Source organism: Schistocerca americana, chromosome 1 (assembly GCF_021461395.2).
Source record: "Schistocerca americana isolate TAMUIC-IGC-003095 chromosome 1, iqSchAmer2.1, whole genome shotgun sequence".
Lineage (NCBI taxonomy): Eukaryota > Metazoa > Arthropoda > Insecta > Orthoptera > Acrididae > Schistocerca > Schistocerca americana.
Genome location: NC_060119.1, coordinates 984,601,597 through 984,621,182, shown reverse-complemented (window position 1 = coordinate 984,621,182; position 19,586 = coordinate 984,601,597).

Sequence of the window (19,586 nt, the reverse complement as noted above, 5' to 3'; positions counted from 1 at the left end):
GCTCTGCATAGTTAATCTGTCCCATGACAACAGTTGCTGTATTTGCATTTCTGAAATTTATACATATCATTTGTGCCCACTTACGTGTTGCTTTACATGTCACAAAGATGCCTCCAGTTTTCTCTTGTTGGATCACCGCTCTAATAAAATACAAAAAGATAAATGAGTTCTCTGATGTAGGTTGGTCCTCTTCCCCACCAATGGCCCCCCTTCTTACTACTACCCTTCCTTTCCTGAACCCAAGGTCGTCACACCACCATGACTCACACTGTACGTGCCTCATATTGCATTTTGCTTACAGCGCTCTTATGGCGCCAGTAAAATACAAAGACCTCGAGAAAGACTTCATAGCGTGACCGGCGATGGCCCAGTATCACAGCAGAATTAGCGTCTCCACGCACCTAATGTGGGGGGAGCTAATAAGACTCGTAACACCCAAAAATCTAGGTAAACATGGGCAGTGGCATGGCCACAATCTCGTCATCGCTACACAGCGGAAAGCAGTGTATAGTTGTCTTTTGCACAGTGCATGGGATACTGTGGAAAGGGACAGAACTACTCATAGGCCATAGTGATACTATGGAACACACTGTGAGAATTATACAGCTGTATTAGATGTTCATAACGCGATTGATTGTTGACTAACTTCTTGTTCTTCTTCGAGCGTGATAGTGGACAACGACATTGCGGTCGAAAGACATAATGGCCGATTGTGACACAGATACATGCTGGTTGGACCCTGAGCTGGGTTCAATTAATGTGTATGGGTTATCATGCCACAAAAAGGTGTCAGTTCATATGAGGAGCTGTCATATACGACGAATTTCTATTCAGTCCTGACTTTGATTTTCAAGCAGGCAGTGAACGCATTGAAATAATGATGTAACAACCATTCTACTCATTTGACCACGTTCCTCAAGAAGTCATATCGTAAACTACTAAATGACAATTACAAATACATGAGGTACAGAAATTTAATAAAGGATAATCTAGACTATGCTGCACAATATCACCTAGAATTCATTGAAGTTCTATGTACAAACTGATTCTGTACTAACTCAACTTCTATAAACACCTATTCTACAAATGGTTTCGCATAACAGATGTGGATACCAAGAGATTTCCTTGATTTCAAGGTTTCGAGTTCCAGTGTGTTCAGATGAGCGCTCCTGCGGATTCGGAAAGGTCTATTATAGATAGAGTACAATTTGTGGTACAGCTGTTTCCTCTTGTTACTCAGACATGAAATTTTAACCATACATTTTGACCAATGCAAAATTCTCTTAAGCATGCCTTTCTATCGCAGATCTCTTTTCGTTTCACTCCCGCTTCACGCAGTCTCTTGAGCGCCAGGTCAACAATTTTGCTGGTGTTGCACTTGGGTTCTAGGGGGGGAGTCTACGACTTCACGGATTAGATCTCTCGGTTGTTTGTTCTTGAGAACAGTCACTAGTGCTATCTTAGTGAATCCGTGAGGCAACTCGTTCATCACGTCCAGGACGTCGCATTGGAAAACATCCCAGGTGCGTGTCCTTTCGCGCATTATATACGGCAAAGGGTTTACAGGATTTTCATTATTCTTTCTGCTTGGGACGGATGAGGGTGCCGTATGGGTGTGTATTTCAGTTTAATCCTGTGTTTTCTTAGCTAAGCTTTCCTCTCTCTAAACGGAGCAGGGATCCATTGCCGCGCGGGATTAGCCGAGCGGTATAGGGCGCTGCAGTCATGGGCTGTGAGGCTGATCCCGGCGGAGGTTCGAGTCCTCCCTCGGGCATGGGTATGTGTGTTTGTCCTTAGGATAATTTAGGTTAAGTAGTGTGTAAGCCTAGGGACTGATGACCTTAGCAGTTAAGTCCCATAAGATTTCACACGCACAGGGATCCATTGTCTGAGAAAATTCTATCTCCATGGCCTACCTGGGTTACTAAACTTTTGCAGAAGGCTCTGCACACTGTCTGTGCCTTTATCAGGGGGGTTAAGGTGACATACTTAGAAGTCAGCTCCACTACTACCATGATGTAACTATATCCTCTACCGCTGCGCCCAAGAGGGCCCGTTAAATCGATTGCAGCGACGTGTTTTAGTTTAAATGGAATTATGGGATACGCAGGTGCCTGCATAGTGACTGCATCGTACTTTGATTTCTAACAGGCTTTACACATCTCAAAAACCCTCTGAATTCGTCTGTCAACATCTTTAAAGTGGCACACTGTGCGTAATTACAGGTAGCATTTCCTGGATTCAAAATGTGTGTAACTAAGAGTTTGCCGTATGACCTTTTTCACAAGCTCATCTGGAATGCAAACACGCCAGGGTGCACCTTCCCCTTCACTGTCAAAGGACGAGGTTCTCTTCCGCAATAGGTAGAACTGTCTGAGCTTGGTTTCCGTCCTGTCCTTTAACCTCTCCTTTAGAGCAAGTAGAGCTAGGTCCTTGTCCAGGTCCCTGTTGATGTCCTTTAGGCTCATGGTTATGTAATTCTCCATCGCCACTTTTTTAATATAGTACAGGGTGTACTGTTCTTCTTGTAGTGGGTTTGGGCTACTTCTTTCCAATGCCACCGGTGAATGTAGCAGCGCGTCTGCCATTATGTTCTACTCCCCTGGTACATGTGTATGGTAGAATCGTACTCCAGTAGCATGGGTGTCCATCTCGTGAGTATCTTATTGCGTTGGGGAGCTTTGGCCTGAGTAAAGTTCCAAGGCTTTGTGATTGGTGAAGATTCTTATTTTTCTTCCATACAGGAAAAATCGAAATTTTTCGAAGACAAACACGACAGCCGATGCTTCCAGCTCGATTACTGAATAGTTCCTCTCGCATTTACGGAGGACTTATTCGCCATGTTCCCCCCTTCCTGATATTCTGGATGATCACTAAGCCCAGACCAGAATATGAGCTGTCCGTTGCCATAAAAAATTCCCCCGCCAGGTTGGGGTGCGACAAAATCGAAGCATTAACCAGCACGGTTTTGAGGGTCTGGAATTCATCTTCCGGCACAGCGTCCCAACCCCACGGCACCTCTTTCCTGGTGAACTGTTATAAATGCGAAGTATCTAGTTTCTTCACATGAATGAATCTCTTGTAGAAATTTGTGACATCGAGAAAGCACCAGAATTGTTTCTTAGTTGCTGGCATTCAGATTTTCCTGTCGCCTCGATCTTGTTCAGGTCTGGTGAGATTCCTTTCATAGTGATGATATCGCCGAGGAATTTTACTTGTGACGTCCCAATGCATGACTTCGTGATGTTGGCAGCTATGCCACATTCCTTGAAGCTTTGTAGTATTTGCCTTAGGCTCTCCACGTCGTTTCTGCAATATCGTCTAGGTAAGTGGTGATTCTTTGTTTCACGGAATGCTTTAAGATACTATGAAGTCTCCTACGTATGTTAGGGAACTTAAAAAAAAAAAAAAAAAAAATAGAAACATTACAACGAAGGATAAGATGGATCTGGAAGAAATGTTACTTGAAAATGCGGATGTATTTCTGCCGGAAATACGAGCTATCCGTAATTCCGAATTTCTGCCGCAAATATGAGCTATCCGTAATTCCGAAGTTGAATTCTGAGTGTGCGAGCACACAAAATTCTTAGTGCCACCTTACCAGATTTCACTGGCCTACCGTCACGGAGTTTTCTTAGGGATCAAGTGAATGCTAGACGATGACATTAATGAACCTGCAACCTCCACGTACAACCACCCCCTCGCGGTGGTAGAAATGCCCGACAACTCAATCTGTTTGGTGTGTGATTCACACCAAATTAACACCATCATAGAACCAGAAAAAGATCTTTCCGAGAAACTGGAGGAGAGCCTACAAAACTTCCATGGCGTAGCAGTATTCTCGTATCTCGAGTTGGGGTGTTTCTGGCAAATTACACTGCAACCAGGCTGCAGGAAATAAACTGCATTCCTCACCTTCGGTAGATGTCACCACTTCACATGGCTACCATTCAGGTTAAACATTTCCTCGTCCACCATTCGTATCTTCTTTGTCTCCTTACTCATTAACTCCTTGTATCCTTCATTTCTTTTGTGGTTAACTCCTTCATTTGCTTTGTGGCTATCTTCTCTCTCTCTCTCCTGCCTTTTCCTTTCTGCTTCCTCTCTCTTCTGTTCGACTTTCTGCATGAATTGCAGGAGGGCCACAAAGCGAGTTGGTCCGCTAATACCTACAGGACTAAACGAACACAATTCCATCACTCTGCGATGTTTTTTTCGTGAATCTGATCTGCCGCTCTCACTAATGGTGCAGCTTACCATGCTTACAGATTGTAAATGGCGTTCTGCTGCATATTTACCTACACGCTCGCTGTCTGAATTTCCTTGCCATAATCAGAAAATTATGCAATGGACGTATCTGCAAGATCAATAACTACATTCGACTGAGGATTCTCTGCAACTTTCTCATGGTCAATGCTACCAGCCTAACATTGATCCATTTGGACGAGATTCTAATATTCTCCCTACTTTGGAGCAAACATGCCTTGCTTCTAGTGACTACTCATTCAGGCTTCTGCTCCCTAGATATTTCAGTTGCTCCTCGTCGCAATGCCACACAATTCTACCCTGTAATTTGCGCTGATGAGCCTTTAATTCTAAATACCTGACAACGCATATCATATAAAAGCAAACCTAAACTATGATATCATGCAAGATCCATGAATAACCTACCATCCCACATGTTAACACAATGTCTTTCTCTGTTGGGAACAATCAACAAGGATATGAAAATACAAACAGACAAGACACACAAATTTGGAAATCATCAGTCTGTTTAGCGCCAGCTATTTTTATGGTTATTTGAAACTAGTTTACCTCAGTGCACCAACTGAATTTCAACATGAGAAAATAGAAACCTTGTAGCAGAAATCGCATTTTACTGCCACAGAAGCGAGTAGTCCTAGATGACTGAGATCTATATGTCATTACAGCTAAGACTTCACCATGGGCTCCCCACTAAAGATCAGTGCCAGTGCAAAGTCACGCTCAGGACATGTGACCCAAGTATCCCAAGTACAACCCACTCATAACAAGGGTGAAGACCAGAGTTCTCTCCAGACCGGAGTCTGAATCAGACCACCAATTTTCTCCACTCCTCCCTTTCCATCAAACCTTGGTAAACTCCCAAAAAACATTCACACAACCACCCTCACAAGGACTACATGCCAATCACAAGAATCCATGAGCTCCATGTCTTCCCTCTAACTCGCCTGCTGTACCCAATGGCCATTCCTAATCAAAGTTAATAATATTCTTCTCATTTCTGGAGAAGCAGCCAATCCACGACTCGTAAATTTCCATACAGAGAGGAGATGATGTTACACTCCCAAGCTGTTTTTTCCCACAGCCACATTAAGCATCACATTTAGAGTTTCTGTTTAGGCCTAAAGTGAACAACACATTTATCAAAGAGATCATTATCTGGACGGGCCGAACTTTACAGCATGTCCAACCATGGGCCTCACCTAAACTAAGAGAAGTCCTTTTGGGTCCCAACATAGACCATTTTAGGGCTGCCTTAAATGTTGCATTCCATTGTAGAATTGATTGAAAGGCCTGAGGCTTGCCAGAAACTTGTCAGGCAGAGGGACAACACCACCTGACGGCTCCCTTGATAGTGTCTGGTCCAGAGTGAACATGGAAACTCGCGAATTTTTATGGTCGCCATTCTTGTTCACAGTGGGCATTTACTACACTTTCGAAACGCCTTGGCCAGATGAGTTGCTTCTGTTTTGCGTCGCTGCACCTGCTGTGACTGGGTAGAGGCACCTAACAGGTAGATACAGATAGGGAGTTTTTTCGTCTCTTTGGCCGAAAGCATTGTCTGCACACCTTTGCGAGAAATTCTTGTGGCCAGCATTACGTCCCTAGTAAGTGCTTCAAGATGTTTCTTTCTCTAACAGCTCCACGTAGCTTCCAAGCCCCAAATGTCCACTCCAAGATATACCATTAAATGACCAAACTGCTTGCTTTTTCTCAACACGAGAGAGTACTATTCGAAGGAGAGCCAGCACAAAGATCCCGCATACATTAACAAGGTATATGTTCCCATCAGTATCTGCTCATGTTGATAACTTCTTGTTATATCATAAAAATCGTACCTACGGTGAAAATTCAGCGTTAAAGAGTAGCCTTGAATAGCAAAAAACTGAGAGAATGACTCATCCTGTCTCAACTTTTGCATCGTAACTTGGAATAACACGGGCACTGTAATATCGTCTTTATCTGCCGACTCTGGGCAAGCAACTTTAAAGTAAAATGCCTCACCTGCACGGGAATGTGTATAATGGGTACACGACTACAGGTCGTAGACGCATGGTTGACGACACATAGTTGTGGCCTGGCCGTTAGTCGTGCACGGATAGCCAAATGGTAAGGCAACCGCTCGCGATAAGCGGGATATCTAGGTTCGAGTTGTGGTCCGGCACAAATTTTCATTGTCGTCATTCCATTCTATAGCTGAATGTTGTCCATATTCGCAATTGCGAATACATGTAATGTATTTGATAATAGCTGTAGGCACCACAAGGCCTGTTCCTTTAGACACGCATGCTTGTCGAAGGAAACTTTGCATCGTAATTCGGAGTAACGCACGCACACCAACATCGTATCGTCGTTTTTTTCCTTTCATCAGACTGTGGGCTTTGCTAGCGAGAAAAAGTTTCGTAAAGATTTGAAGCGATGTGTAAAGTTTGTTGGAAGAAGCTAAATGCTCTCATTTTCAAATACTGGATGATTTAAGTCTGGGACTAAGCTTTTTCATTCTCACCCCCACTCCCTTGATTATTACCCCAGAGCTATTGTTTCCAGATAGTAAGTGATACGTGTAGCAAGTTTTGTTGAAATCTGTCTAGGGGTTTGGAGGGAGGTGTGTAACAAACATACATAAAACATACATTTTTATAATATGAATGGATGATATTCACTGACAGTTATTGCTCTTATTACAAATCATTCAGGTGTGTTAGAGGTCCGTACAGTAACAACTTTCTACGAAGTTTGCAGTATTTACCAATCGGAGCTACGGTACCAAGACTTTCCAGACGTTTATAGACTGTATTCGCCAGAGTCAGTGAGATACAACGCGTCTTTCTTCGAGTATTTACCATCTGAGATTTTTCAACATTTTTGTTACACTCTCGCATTTTCAACATATGATTATTCTCTCTGTCGTTCTTTGCATGCGTACAGTTCTGATCGCATCATATGCATTTTAACTGTAATCCAGCCTTGACTAAAGAATTGTTTTGTTTACAACATCTTTGTAGCAAAACGCAGTATTGTGTACCCTACCGGTTAATCTAAACCTACCAATAACTTTGCCTACAACTGATTCTATAAACGTCGTTTCATTTCATAGCACTAAACCTTGTTACTCCAAGACATTTTGTGGCATAACTGACTCGAATTAATCTTGTATTGTAATGCTACTATATTTACTTTGCTGGGCCGTACAGGTAACATATTTCTGTCGTAAGAGTTAATTCGTACTTTGCATCAAAATGACTTTTTCTGGACGTCATACTTTTAACTGAACTGGAATATCTTCCGTCGTATAAGAACACACACGCAATATCTTAAGAGCAGTATGATTTGTTATTAGCAGCCGGTATTAGTGAGTCTTCTGCCACTTTCTTAATCACACAGAAACCTCTGACACTATCTGTTTCATCTAGAGTAAATGTTAGTTTTTATATTATTCGTCAAGTATTCACACTGTACCAGTGACATATTTATTCAACAACAGATTGATTGGTTGATGTAGGTCAGATTATCACACATCCTGTTAAGTTCGATGCGTTCAGTTTGTCAGAACAGAGAATCCTTCTTATCTGACTGATGAATAATTGAATCTACTGACCAATGTTACATCCGATTTGCTTTTCTCTTGTCATTTAGTCGTATGTTCTGTTTATTCCTACATCGTTATACATTGAGTTTAAGGAATTTAGCAACACACGCTTTTTATTTTAAAGACTTCAGGTGCTACCGCTCAACAGCAAATTATCTCCCTATCACCACCGAGATATTTTGTTGTACACAATGTTAAGAAAAGTGCATCGAGTCGGACACGAGAGTTCGACAATTAGCAGAGTTTGCTGTGTTGTGGCACGCAGATCATCTTTAACATGATACTTGCAATTACCCAGTGCCTTTTCACCGTAAATACTGAATTGCATACATGCACATAATTTTTCAAAGCCTGTATGAATCAGGCATTTCTGGACCATAGGACTTGTGATAACGAATAAATTTATGAAAGCACTCGTCATGTAGAACATTTTATTCTTCAGGCAGCTAATATTTTACGACTCCATATAAACAGAACTCTGAATAATAGTGCTAATATTTAAATAATTTGTATGTTTAAAAGAAGATATAAATAAATCATTCGGTAGTTAACGACCTGTTGATTCCTTAGTGTGTATCTACTATACAGGGTGGTCAGATGCAGTCTGAAAAGCCTGTAAGGTTGTTGCAGAGTAGGATGTGCTGAGGAACAACTGTTTAGAAAAAAATTCGAAATGTTGCGCCGTTTCCAAGATAATTAGCATCGAAGTTAGCCAATCATGCCGTTGCGCACAAATTCAAGCGGCCCGTCAGATACAATCAGTTAGTGTCATTTGTTATCACAGCGTTGACGATTGCGAGTGAGATTACACTGCTTTTGGCTCAGGTTCAATCCGTATTACTGGCCACTGTCAATTATTTGTATCGTTCTCCTGTTCGGTTTTAGGGAAAACTAACAAACAACACTGGGCGATACCGTCTCTGGCATGTGGTTTGAATTTGCGCGCGCAACGGCCTCATGGGCTAATTTCAATCCTAATTAACTGGGAAAAGGTGCAGCATATCGGATTTTTTCCCTAACAATTATTTCTCAGCATAAACCACCCTGCAACACACTCACAAACTTTTCAGACCTTTCTGGACACCCTGTATACTGCTAACTCGTAGGATAGAGCCATAAGATGTTTCGCAGAAAATTTATTGTGACATCCCTTGAAAACAAAGAACTTCTAGACATTTTCTCTGCAGGAAGGATAAAATTCTTTTCCTCCTCCACAGTTTCCGACGTCGAATGGTACGTAGGTTCTTTTTGAGCCCGTCTCCAAAAAATAGTAATAACAACGCAGGTCGTTGAGGAGAGACGGCAGCGCGATATGTGCTTGTATTTCACGTCTGTTGTATCTTGGGAAGACAGTAACTCTGGCCGGCACTGGGGCTTGAATGGCCGCTGTAAAGCGCCGCCGCCGCCGCCGCAGCCGCCGCCGTCGCCAGCGCGTCAGCCGCCCCTCTCACTCGCTGGCCTCTCGTCGGCGCCGCCCCTTCGCGCCTCGTAACAGGAAACCACTGACAAACGAGAATATTCATCCTGGAATGAACAGCTGCTATGGTTTTGCTCTTTCGGAAACCTAGCTAGGAGATTATGCTCGTTAGCGTCAGAAGACACAATCGCTGTCCTGATTGAACTCGGCACTGGTTTACCCTGAAAGTTTTCCTTGTGAAGCGTATCGCAGCATGCACCATATGCCTCACGAAAGTGGATAGAATGTAGAAATGGAATAACTTTGTATCGACGTTGCCGGGCGTTGTGACCGAGCGGTTCTAGGCGCTTCAGTCCGGAACCGCGCTGCTGCTACGGGCGCAGGTTCGAATCCTGCCTCGGGCATGGATGTGTGTGATGCCCTTCGGTTAATTAGGTTTAAGTAGTTCTAAGGCTAGGGGACTGACGACCTCAGATGTTAAGTCCCATAGTGCTCAGAGCCAATTGGACCATTTGTAACGACGTTCTCAAAGCTTCTCAGTACAGTGTATCACTGTGTAATCTATATTGTATTACATTTTCGACAGTTGAAACGTATGGAGCGTACTGGTGCCCTCGTCAAGGTACATTTTTTTTTTCAAAGGTCCAGGGTTCAAATACCTCTTTTTCCATCCTGATTTACTTCTTGCATGAAGCCACTAAATTATTCCAAGCGATTTCTGTGATGACTTTTCTACAAGGCTATAGCCAATTCTTGGTCTTTTTATCCATTTAAGCTAGTGCTCTGTCTCTAATGACATTGATATTGCCGTGACGGCGAGTTCTAACATCTCTTCCTTGTCAATTGACTTGTATGTAGATCGTGAATCACAGGCAAAAGAAAGGATAAGAAGCGGATATATCCCGTCTTTTGCTCATTTATAGGCATATTCAATGCGTATGATAGTACAGAAAATATCGGAAATTTACTTCAGCAAATGTTAAATTTCCTTCTCTAACGATTAATAATAGTGCCCTGCAGCAAAATAACGGTCCACCTATTTTAACTTACCTTAACTAAAAGCTGTCGGTACGTAAAACGCTTTATGATTATGAAGCATATGCTCGTAGCAAGAAATCATAGCTACTTTGTCCCATATGTAAATGTGACCAGGAGACTTTTCTGAGACGCACAGAGCACGTGTAGCAGTCTGAGGAGCTGTCCAGTCCATTCCCCTTACAAACAAAGAGCGTTGAATAAAACTGTAATCGTATTTCCAATCAGAAATGTGTATTGCTTAAGTCATCACGAGTTCAGTGTTAGTCATTTATCTGCTGTTCGTAATGTAGTCTGATGTTCCCACGAACCAGGAAACAGAAGATCAGCAGTTGATATCGTTTTTATGTATTGGTAGGGAAATCGGCCATATGCAGGACCTTATTTACATCTCTCCAACCATCCAGAGACCTCGCCCTCAACCTACAATGTTACGTATTTAACGCTGTGATATTGGATTCTGCATCACTGCCAAAACGATTGATAATTTACATTTTCACGAATGGGAACTGCATAAAGTTCAGTATTTACAACGGGAAACATTTTTCATAAAATAAAAGCAACAAAATGATTGCTGAAATACATGTATAGACAATTTTGTAAGGGACGTTGGTTTGAATATTAGACAATCTGTAGTACAGCTCTGTCACTCTGTGCATCTTCGGTGCTTCATTTATATTTACCAGTACCTCAGTTGTCTCAAAGCACGATATGTATCGTCACTGTACATTACTGGCGTAGGAGGTGGACGGGCAAAGAACGCTAAGAGGGCCAGGTAACGCGCCGTGCGCCATTCAGTCACAGGCGGCCCATAAATAATTCAGGTTCTTAGGGTAGGACCAACTAGCTTTATCTTTATTTTATGGAAAGTAGGTGACACATATACTGATGTAATTGTCGATAGCGAGCAATGACGATGTCGAGGCGGCACCTACTGCCCTGTAATTTGTAAAAGCATGTTTATCCCTGGACTATAGAAGTAGCTGAATTACGGTGCATACAGCGACAAATGTAAGAGAGCAACTCGCAATCATTTGAACGTATTACTCCACATAAGAGGATAATAAACGATTTATGCTGCCGAGCGATTTCGAACTGTAAAAACTCTGCGACAATGAGAGAGTTAGCCCCGTGTACATTTGATCTGAGCGACCTGTTACACGTTGGTACTGTGCATTCATATTTGGTTGGTTCAGTTCGTTAACAAATTATTGCTGTTCCTTTCTATGTGTGTCCTGTAATTTTGACGTAAGCTGTCTTTCTCTGCAACAACACCTTTATATCTCGGGGATACTCATGGCAGCAGAGGAACGAATTTCTTTAGTCACGTAGTCGCTGAAAATACTGTGACTAGAAAGTTTTAGGTTTCTCCCACGAAAAACAATAGTTTGCGATATATTCACAGAAAAATTTCTATTGTATCCGAAAGTATACTGCAATTACATTTGCAAAATGCCCCCCCCCCCCCCCAAAAAAAATAGAAATCATACACACACTACGGTCGCAGGTTCGAATCCTGCCTCGGGTATGGATGTGTGTGATGTCCTTAGGTTAGCTAGGTTTAAGTAGTTCTAAGTTCTATGGGACTGATGACCTCAGAAGTTAAGTCCCATAGTGCTCAGAGCCATTTGAACCATTTCACACACACACACACACACACACACACACACACACACACACACACACACAGACAGACAGACAGACAGACAGACAGACAGACAGACAGAGAGGGAGAGAGAGAGGTTAGCTGTTATTTGGTCTGAGGAATAGTTCAGTACATACGGCTTTTTTAAGTAGCCATGTCGTCGCTCCTTCGCTCAATATTGTGTCGCCATAATATTATTTGATTTGTAAAATTTGTATCCAACAAAAATATATCCAAATCAAGTAGTTAGCGTAGTCGCCTCTAGATCATGGCGGGCCCGGTCAGCGACTTTATCCGCTGTGGGACTGGGTGTTGTGTTGTCTTCGTCATCAATTCATTTCGAAAACAGCAAGCACAGATGAAAACATCAATATAGTGCACAGTATGGATGTAACGAGTATTAAATGCGTCTGTATCAGAAGAAATTGAGTCAGAGAAAACTTAGTGCAAGCTGGGAACCACATTTGTTTGGATAGTGACCAAAAGAAAATTCAAAAACGAATTTCTAAGAAATGTTTGGGTCAATCGAAAAAAAACTTATAACTGATTTTTGTGCGCTATTTTGCTACTGTCGATAGGGCGTGTGTCGCTTGTGTCCATCACTCCACGTCACGAACGAAAAAATGATCAAAATATTGTTTAGAAGCTATCCTCGATACTGATGCTAAGTTCAGTGCGCTACTCAACTAAACCTAAGCGATGCCTGATAGCAACGTTATCTAACTAACAGCAAAGATGAATTATCCGTAAAATCGAGGGCATCGCATTCTTAATGTTGACCTACATAACGTGTAGCTATATTTATTCTCTCAAAAAACTCTTTTCCTTTTCTGATCTGCAATTAAAGTAATTAGGAAAAATCTCCTGTGAAAACGAATTAGTAGCAACTAAGATAATAAATATATTTTATACCTGTTTATTTTAACAGCAGTTAGTCCGCCTCATTTTTACAGCACATGGGACATGACTTCGGTGTGGCAGATTCAGTTTGCAACAAATCGATTAAGTCGTCGAGTAACAGACAAGACTCAAGCTTTTTATTTATTGAGAGAGTGCTCTGTACAGTGTTACTAGAGGAGAACGTGCTATCAGTTTTTCTATTACCATCTTTTACATGGTTGTACTCAATTACAAAGGATGACCTTGACTCTGTGTTCGACAGAACGAAACAAGGAAACAGGAGAAAGACCTCTGGCTGTTTCGCAAAGGGTGCATTGTGCGACGAATTGTGTGCCCTTCCCACGGGGGCGTTTCTCGGCGCCCCACCCGGCTGCTCGGACTGTCTTATCTCTGTCCACACAGAACGGTAGTGCGTAGACCCCCTGTACCGTGTGTCAACTTCCGCTCCCACATCCCACGCCGCGCCTTCGACCACTTGTCTGCAAGCATACTCGCCAAACTGGACTAAAGAACCGGCGACTGTGTTTCTTAATGATTAAAATTATCGCACGAGAGTCTCTAGAAATATGCAGTAGACCGCATTTATGATTCTAATGACTTCTGCTGGAAAACAGAAGGCAGAAATTATATTACAGTAGTTTTTCGTGGATATCATGTTTAAGACGTCAGGTAGGTTAGTAGATTGGAAACGTAAAATACATCGATTTATAGTGGAAGTTCTGACTCGAAACTTTTGTCATTGATTTTTCTAAGTTCTGTTCGGTGTGTGTTACAGTACATCCCATAACTATTAATTGAATGGTGTGATGTACGGAGTGCCGTAATCGAAATAGAATAAAGACAGGTGTACAGGCTGTTACTAATTTTACCATACAAGTCGACGTCGGAGATCCCGTAAAATTATATTTTTAACTTATTCTGGACACAGTAACAGTTTTGTAGCATTGCTCATATTTAATCTAGTTCCATCATTTGTTCGATTGTTGAGGGATTCAACTTCAAACAACAGGAACGAATGATTCAGTTTCTTCTTCTCTGCAGAATAAATTCTAAAATGTCCATAATGCAATTCCAATAACTGACAGTGTTTTAACTGTATTTGTACACTGTAACGAACATAATACAAATTTTTGGTGGTTATGGGTTTCTGTTTTTATAGAGTGTAATGCTTTTCTCCATATTTATCTACAGTGTTGGTCCAAAAAGTTCAGAGACTGATTTTATATCTGGTATATAAGCAACGTCACTACAGTAACTACGGAGGCAACTTGAACTAATAACGGTAAACAACGGATGTGCTTTCGACCAGTCAGCTGTGAGCCCGCAGTGTTAAGTAGAGGACGTGCGGCCATAGTGTGTCAGCAGTGTTATGTCATACGTCGAACTGGGGCAGCATCTCTAAATCAAGTGTTCAAGACATTGTAGAGAATCTGTTGATGAGAACAGTCTGCGCAAAGTCTGTCCCTCACACTCTGACATCCGTGCAAAAAAGAGGAAGCGTGGACGCCTGCCACGACTCGATTGAACTGTAAAACGCCGACAGTTGTTTTCACGAAAAAAATATCATCACGGGTGACGAGACTTGATGTTATCACTACGAAGCAACTACAAAACGACAAAGTGCAGAATGGATGTGTGATGGCTCACGAAGACCGAAGGAAGTGCGAATGTGATGCGCGAGTTGAATAACATCCCGAAGAAGGACTTACTGACAGTTCTGTGCGTTGTACTCAGATTGGGGAAACCTTTGTAGAACACCCAAGAATTAAGACAACTATCTTAATTTTTCTCTATTTTTTAAGAATCGAGTCTCTAAACTTTTTGGACCGACGGAGTATGTAGCTAGGGATTCAATCCATAGCTGCAGCTTCTTTCAGCTTTTGAATGATCTGTTAATGTGATAAGCGGCAAGTTTCATCATTGTTCGCAGTAGTTATCTCTATAAATGTCTAGGTAACATAATTCGAAAGGCGTAGGAAGGCAAGGCTGTACTACTTCCAATAGGATTATACCTAGTTATGGTTGTGAGCTTTAAGTAGTTCTAATTCTAGGGGACTCCTGACCTCAGATGTTAAGCCCCATAGTGCTTAGAGCCATTTGAACAATTTGTCGAAACCAAGCTTCGGACTGAGGGTAGATTTGCTTCAGATCTTGTTGCTGTGCTCTTCATTTCGAATACTGGATTTATGAGACGCTCCACTTTAGTCTATCCTGTGCAAGTCTCTTCATTTATGCATAATCCCTGTACCGCACATCTACTTGAAACTGCTTTGCCTTGGTTTCCGTCTACTATTTTTACGTGAATTTTAAACTATTTTTATTTATTTTAAACTATTTTTACCCTTCACGAATAACTCCGCTACCAAAAAATTATTCTTTTATGCCTCAGGATTTATCCTATTAATGTAGCCCCTCTTTTAGTTACATAATGCCTAAGACTTCGTTTCCCTACTACTCGATTCGGTACATATTCATTAGTTACTCAATCAGCAAATTTAATCTTCAGCATTCTTCTGTAACACTGGATTTCATAGTCTTCTATACTCTTGTGTGTACTGCTTATCGTCCATGTTTCACTTCTGGGCAAGGCTACCCGTCAGACAAATGCTCTCAGAAAAGACTTCTTATCCTCTCTACTTCGGAAATCTTCAATTATTTTCCTGTACAAATAACAAACCTCATTGACTACTTCTAGCTTATTTTCAAGACTAATTCTCTCAGCGTCACCTGATTTAATTCGACTACATACTTTCGTCGATTTTCATCTTATAATATCTTTCCAAACCATTATACATTACGTTCGATTGTTCCTCCAAGTCTTTTGTTGTCGCTGGCAAAATTAGTATGTCATCAGCACATCTTAAAGGCTTAATTTCTTTTCCTCGAACTTTAATTCCTTTTCCAAATTTTCTCGTCGATTTCCTTACTGCTTATTCTATGTACAGATCATGTAGCATGGTGAAGAAGTTGCAGCTCTCTCCCCTTCCCTTCTCAACAACTAGCTCCGTTCCATATCCGTCGATTGTTATAACTGCAATCTGGCTTTTGTGCAAGTTTAGATGGTCTTTTATTCCTTATGTCTTCAGAATTTCAAATCTTTTTGAATCTTCAAATGCTATAAATTTACGAGGACGTACTGAAAAGTAATGCCTCCAAATTTTTTATGCGAAAACTCTCAAAGCTTTTTAAACACAACAAACATCATTAACATTCTACATCTTTATTCTTCATGTCTGCAGTGCAGCCTTCTGCTGCTAGAGGGCTCCGTATTTTAGCGTGTAACAAGCCTGTGTGTGACGTTTTACGTCGACGCGTGAGAAACAGCGTGCTGTAATTGAGTTTCGAATTCAAAGAGTTCGTCCACACAAGGAGCACCCTCTCCTTCAGCATGACATACCACACCACACACGAGCGCTGCGACATCTGCAACAACCCAACTCTTTGGGTTCACAGTCATCTATCATCTCCCATACAGTCCCGACTTGGCCCCATCCGATTTTTATCTGTTTCCAAAACTTAAGTAATCCCTTCGAGAACTTCACTTTGATAATGATGAAGCGGTACAAGCAGAGCTGAGGTTGTGGCTCTGTCTACAAAGTTAGATATTCTACAGTGACGGTATCAAGAAACTGGTCTCCTTTTGGGGGAAATGTGTTTGTCGCCAGGGTGACTATATTGAGAAATAAATATGTAGACATCAAGAATAAAGATGTAGAATGTTATGCTTTATTTAAAAAGCCTTGAGAGTTTTCACATGAAAAAATTCGAAGGCGTTAATTTTCAGCGTATACTGGTAGGTTCGTCCTTATTTGACCTTGGGGAATAAATGGAAGTCACATGGTCTCTCTCTCTCTCTCTCTCTCTCTCTCTCTCTCTCTCTCTCTCTCTCTCTCCCCCATTTTTTCTTCGGGAGAATAAGGAGGGAGGCCCGGCAGAGGGATGCTGTACTTCGCTAGAAACCTCTTAACACAAGAATGCGGTATGAGCCGGTGCGTTGTCTTGACATGACTTGACTTGTTCTTCCACAGTTAGAGTCGGTTTTTTTTTCCTTATTTTCTGACCAGTTGAGCAAGAACCTGAAGATAGTAATGTAGATTAATAGTTTGTACATAAGGACCCTAGTGAAGATACACAGTTCCATGAATGTCGGACAAAAACAATCATCATCGCTTTGAGTCTTGATTTGCTCATTCGAGCTGTTTTCGCTCTCGGTGAAGCTGGGCCCTGGCACTGCGTGGACTGACGCTTAGTTTATGGATCATGAGTGAAAAACCAAAGTTCATCACTTGTTGTCACTGTTTCCAAGAAAGGAGGATCATTTTCAGTGATATTCAAAAGTGTCAAAATGGCTCAAATGGCTCTAAGCACTATGGGACTTAACATCTGAGGTCATCAGTTCCCTAGACTTAGAACTGCTTAAACCTAACTAACCAAAGGATAACACACACATCCATGCCCGAGACAGGATTCGAACGTGCGACCGTAGCAGCAACGCGGTTCTGGACTTGAAGCGCCTAGAACCGCTCGGCCGCAACGGCCGGCCGGCCTCAAAGTGTCATTACCAACATTTTCACGATCTCCTTTTTCTTCGATCGTGAGAATTTATGCCAGTAGTTTCACACACATTTTTCTCAAGTTAATTGGTTACGTAAAATTGGCCTTATGCATTCTTTGTCAATCCCTATTGTTTCAGCAATCGATCGAATACGCAACCGACTGTCCGATCACCTAATTGTTTTTATATAATGACCGGTTTTTTTTTTTTGCTGAAGGGTGCCCCGGGCGTGATATACACTCCTGGAAATGGAAAAAAGAACACATTGACACCGGTGTGTCAGACCCACCATACTTGCTCCGGACACTGCGAGAGGGCTGTACAAGCAATGATCACACGCACGGCACAGCGGACACACCAGGAACCGTGGTGTTGGCCGTCGAATGGCGCTAGCTGCGCAGCATTTGTGCACCGCCGCCGTCAGTGTCAGCCAGTTTGCCGTGGCATACGGAGCTCCATCGCAGTCTTTAACACTGGTAGCATGCCGCGACAGCGTGGACGTGAACCGTATGTGCAGTTGACGGACTTTGAGCGAGGGCGTATAGTGGGCATGCGGGAGGCCGGGTGGACGTACCGCCGAATTGCTCAACACGTGGGGCGTGAGGTCTCCACAGTACATCGATGTTGTCGCCAGTGGTCGGCGGAAGGTGCACGTGCCCGTCGACCTGGGACCGGACCGCAGCGACGCACGGATGCACGCCAAGACCGTAGGATCCTACGCAGTGCCGTAGGGGACCGCACCGCCACTTCCCAGCAAATTAGGGACACTGTTGCTCCTGGGGTATCGGCGAGGACCATTCGCAACCGTCTCCATGAAGCTGGGCTACGGTCCCGCACACCGTTAGGCTGTCTTCCGCTCACGCCCCAACATCGTGCAGCCCGCCTCCAGTGGTGTCGCGACAGGCGTGAATGGAGGGACGAATGGAGACGTGTCGTCTTCAGCGATGAGAGTCGCTTCTGCCTTGGTGCCAATGATGGTCGTATGCGTGTTTGGCGCCGTGCAGGTGAGCGCCACAATCAGGACTGCATACGACCGAGGCACACAGGGCCAACACCCGGCATCATGGTGTGGGGAGCGATCTCCTACACTGGCTGTACACCACTGGTGATCGTCGAGGGGACACTGAATAGTGCACGGTACATCCAAACCGTCATCGAACCCATCGTTCTACCATTCCTAGACCGGCAAGGGAACTTGCTGTTCCAACAGGACAATGCACGTCCGCATGTGTCCCGTGCCACCCAACGTGCTCTAGAAGGTGTAAGTCAACTACCCTGGCCAGCAAGATCTCCGGATCTGTCCCCCATTGAGCATGTTTGGGACTGGATGAAGCGTCGTCTCACGCGGTCTGCACGTCCAGCACGAACGCTGGTCCAACTGAGGCGCCAGGTGGAAATGGCATGGCAAGCCGTTCCACAGGACTACATCCAGCATCTCTACGGTCGTCTCTATGGGAGAATAGCAGCCTGCATTGCTGCGAAAGGTGAATATACACTGTACTAGTGCCGACATTGTGCATGCTCTGTTGCCTGTGTCTATGTGCCTGTGGTTCTGTCAGTGTGATCATGTGATGTATCTGACCCCAGGAATGTGTCAATAAAGTTTCCCCTTCCTGGGACAATGAATTCACGGTGTTCTTATTTCAATTTCCAGGAGTGTAAGTTCACCGCCTTTCGGCCATTTTTGGAACGCTTGAACCACTCAAAAACTCGCGTGAGTGATAAACAGTCTCCGCCATACGTTACTTTTAATAGAAGATAGGTTTCAGGAGCAGTTTTTCCAAGTTAATGTGAAACTTCACGACACAAACAAAATAACAGTTCCTACACATACGAATGCCACTGCCACACTGATTTGCCTAAAGCCACCAGAGATGCTGCATTCGACTGAGAAGGCTTTACGCTTTCACAGCCGTTGGTCGTTCATCTTTGGCGCATGCTTACTTTGTGACAGCATTGGTCCCGTTATTTTATAGCCACACCTCGTAAAACATACATATAGGATGTTTTTGACAGTTTCATAGTATTTCGTCCAGAGCACAATTTTTCACAGCAAAGTGTGTATATTTAACTCATTAAGATTTGGCTCCAGATTTGTCTTCATGAACTGAAAGAATATAATTCCAACATAATTCCGCACTTCTAGATTTTAACCGGGTTTTACGAACCGTTTAGAACAATT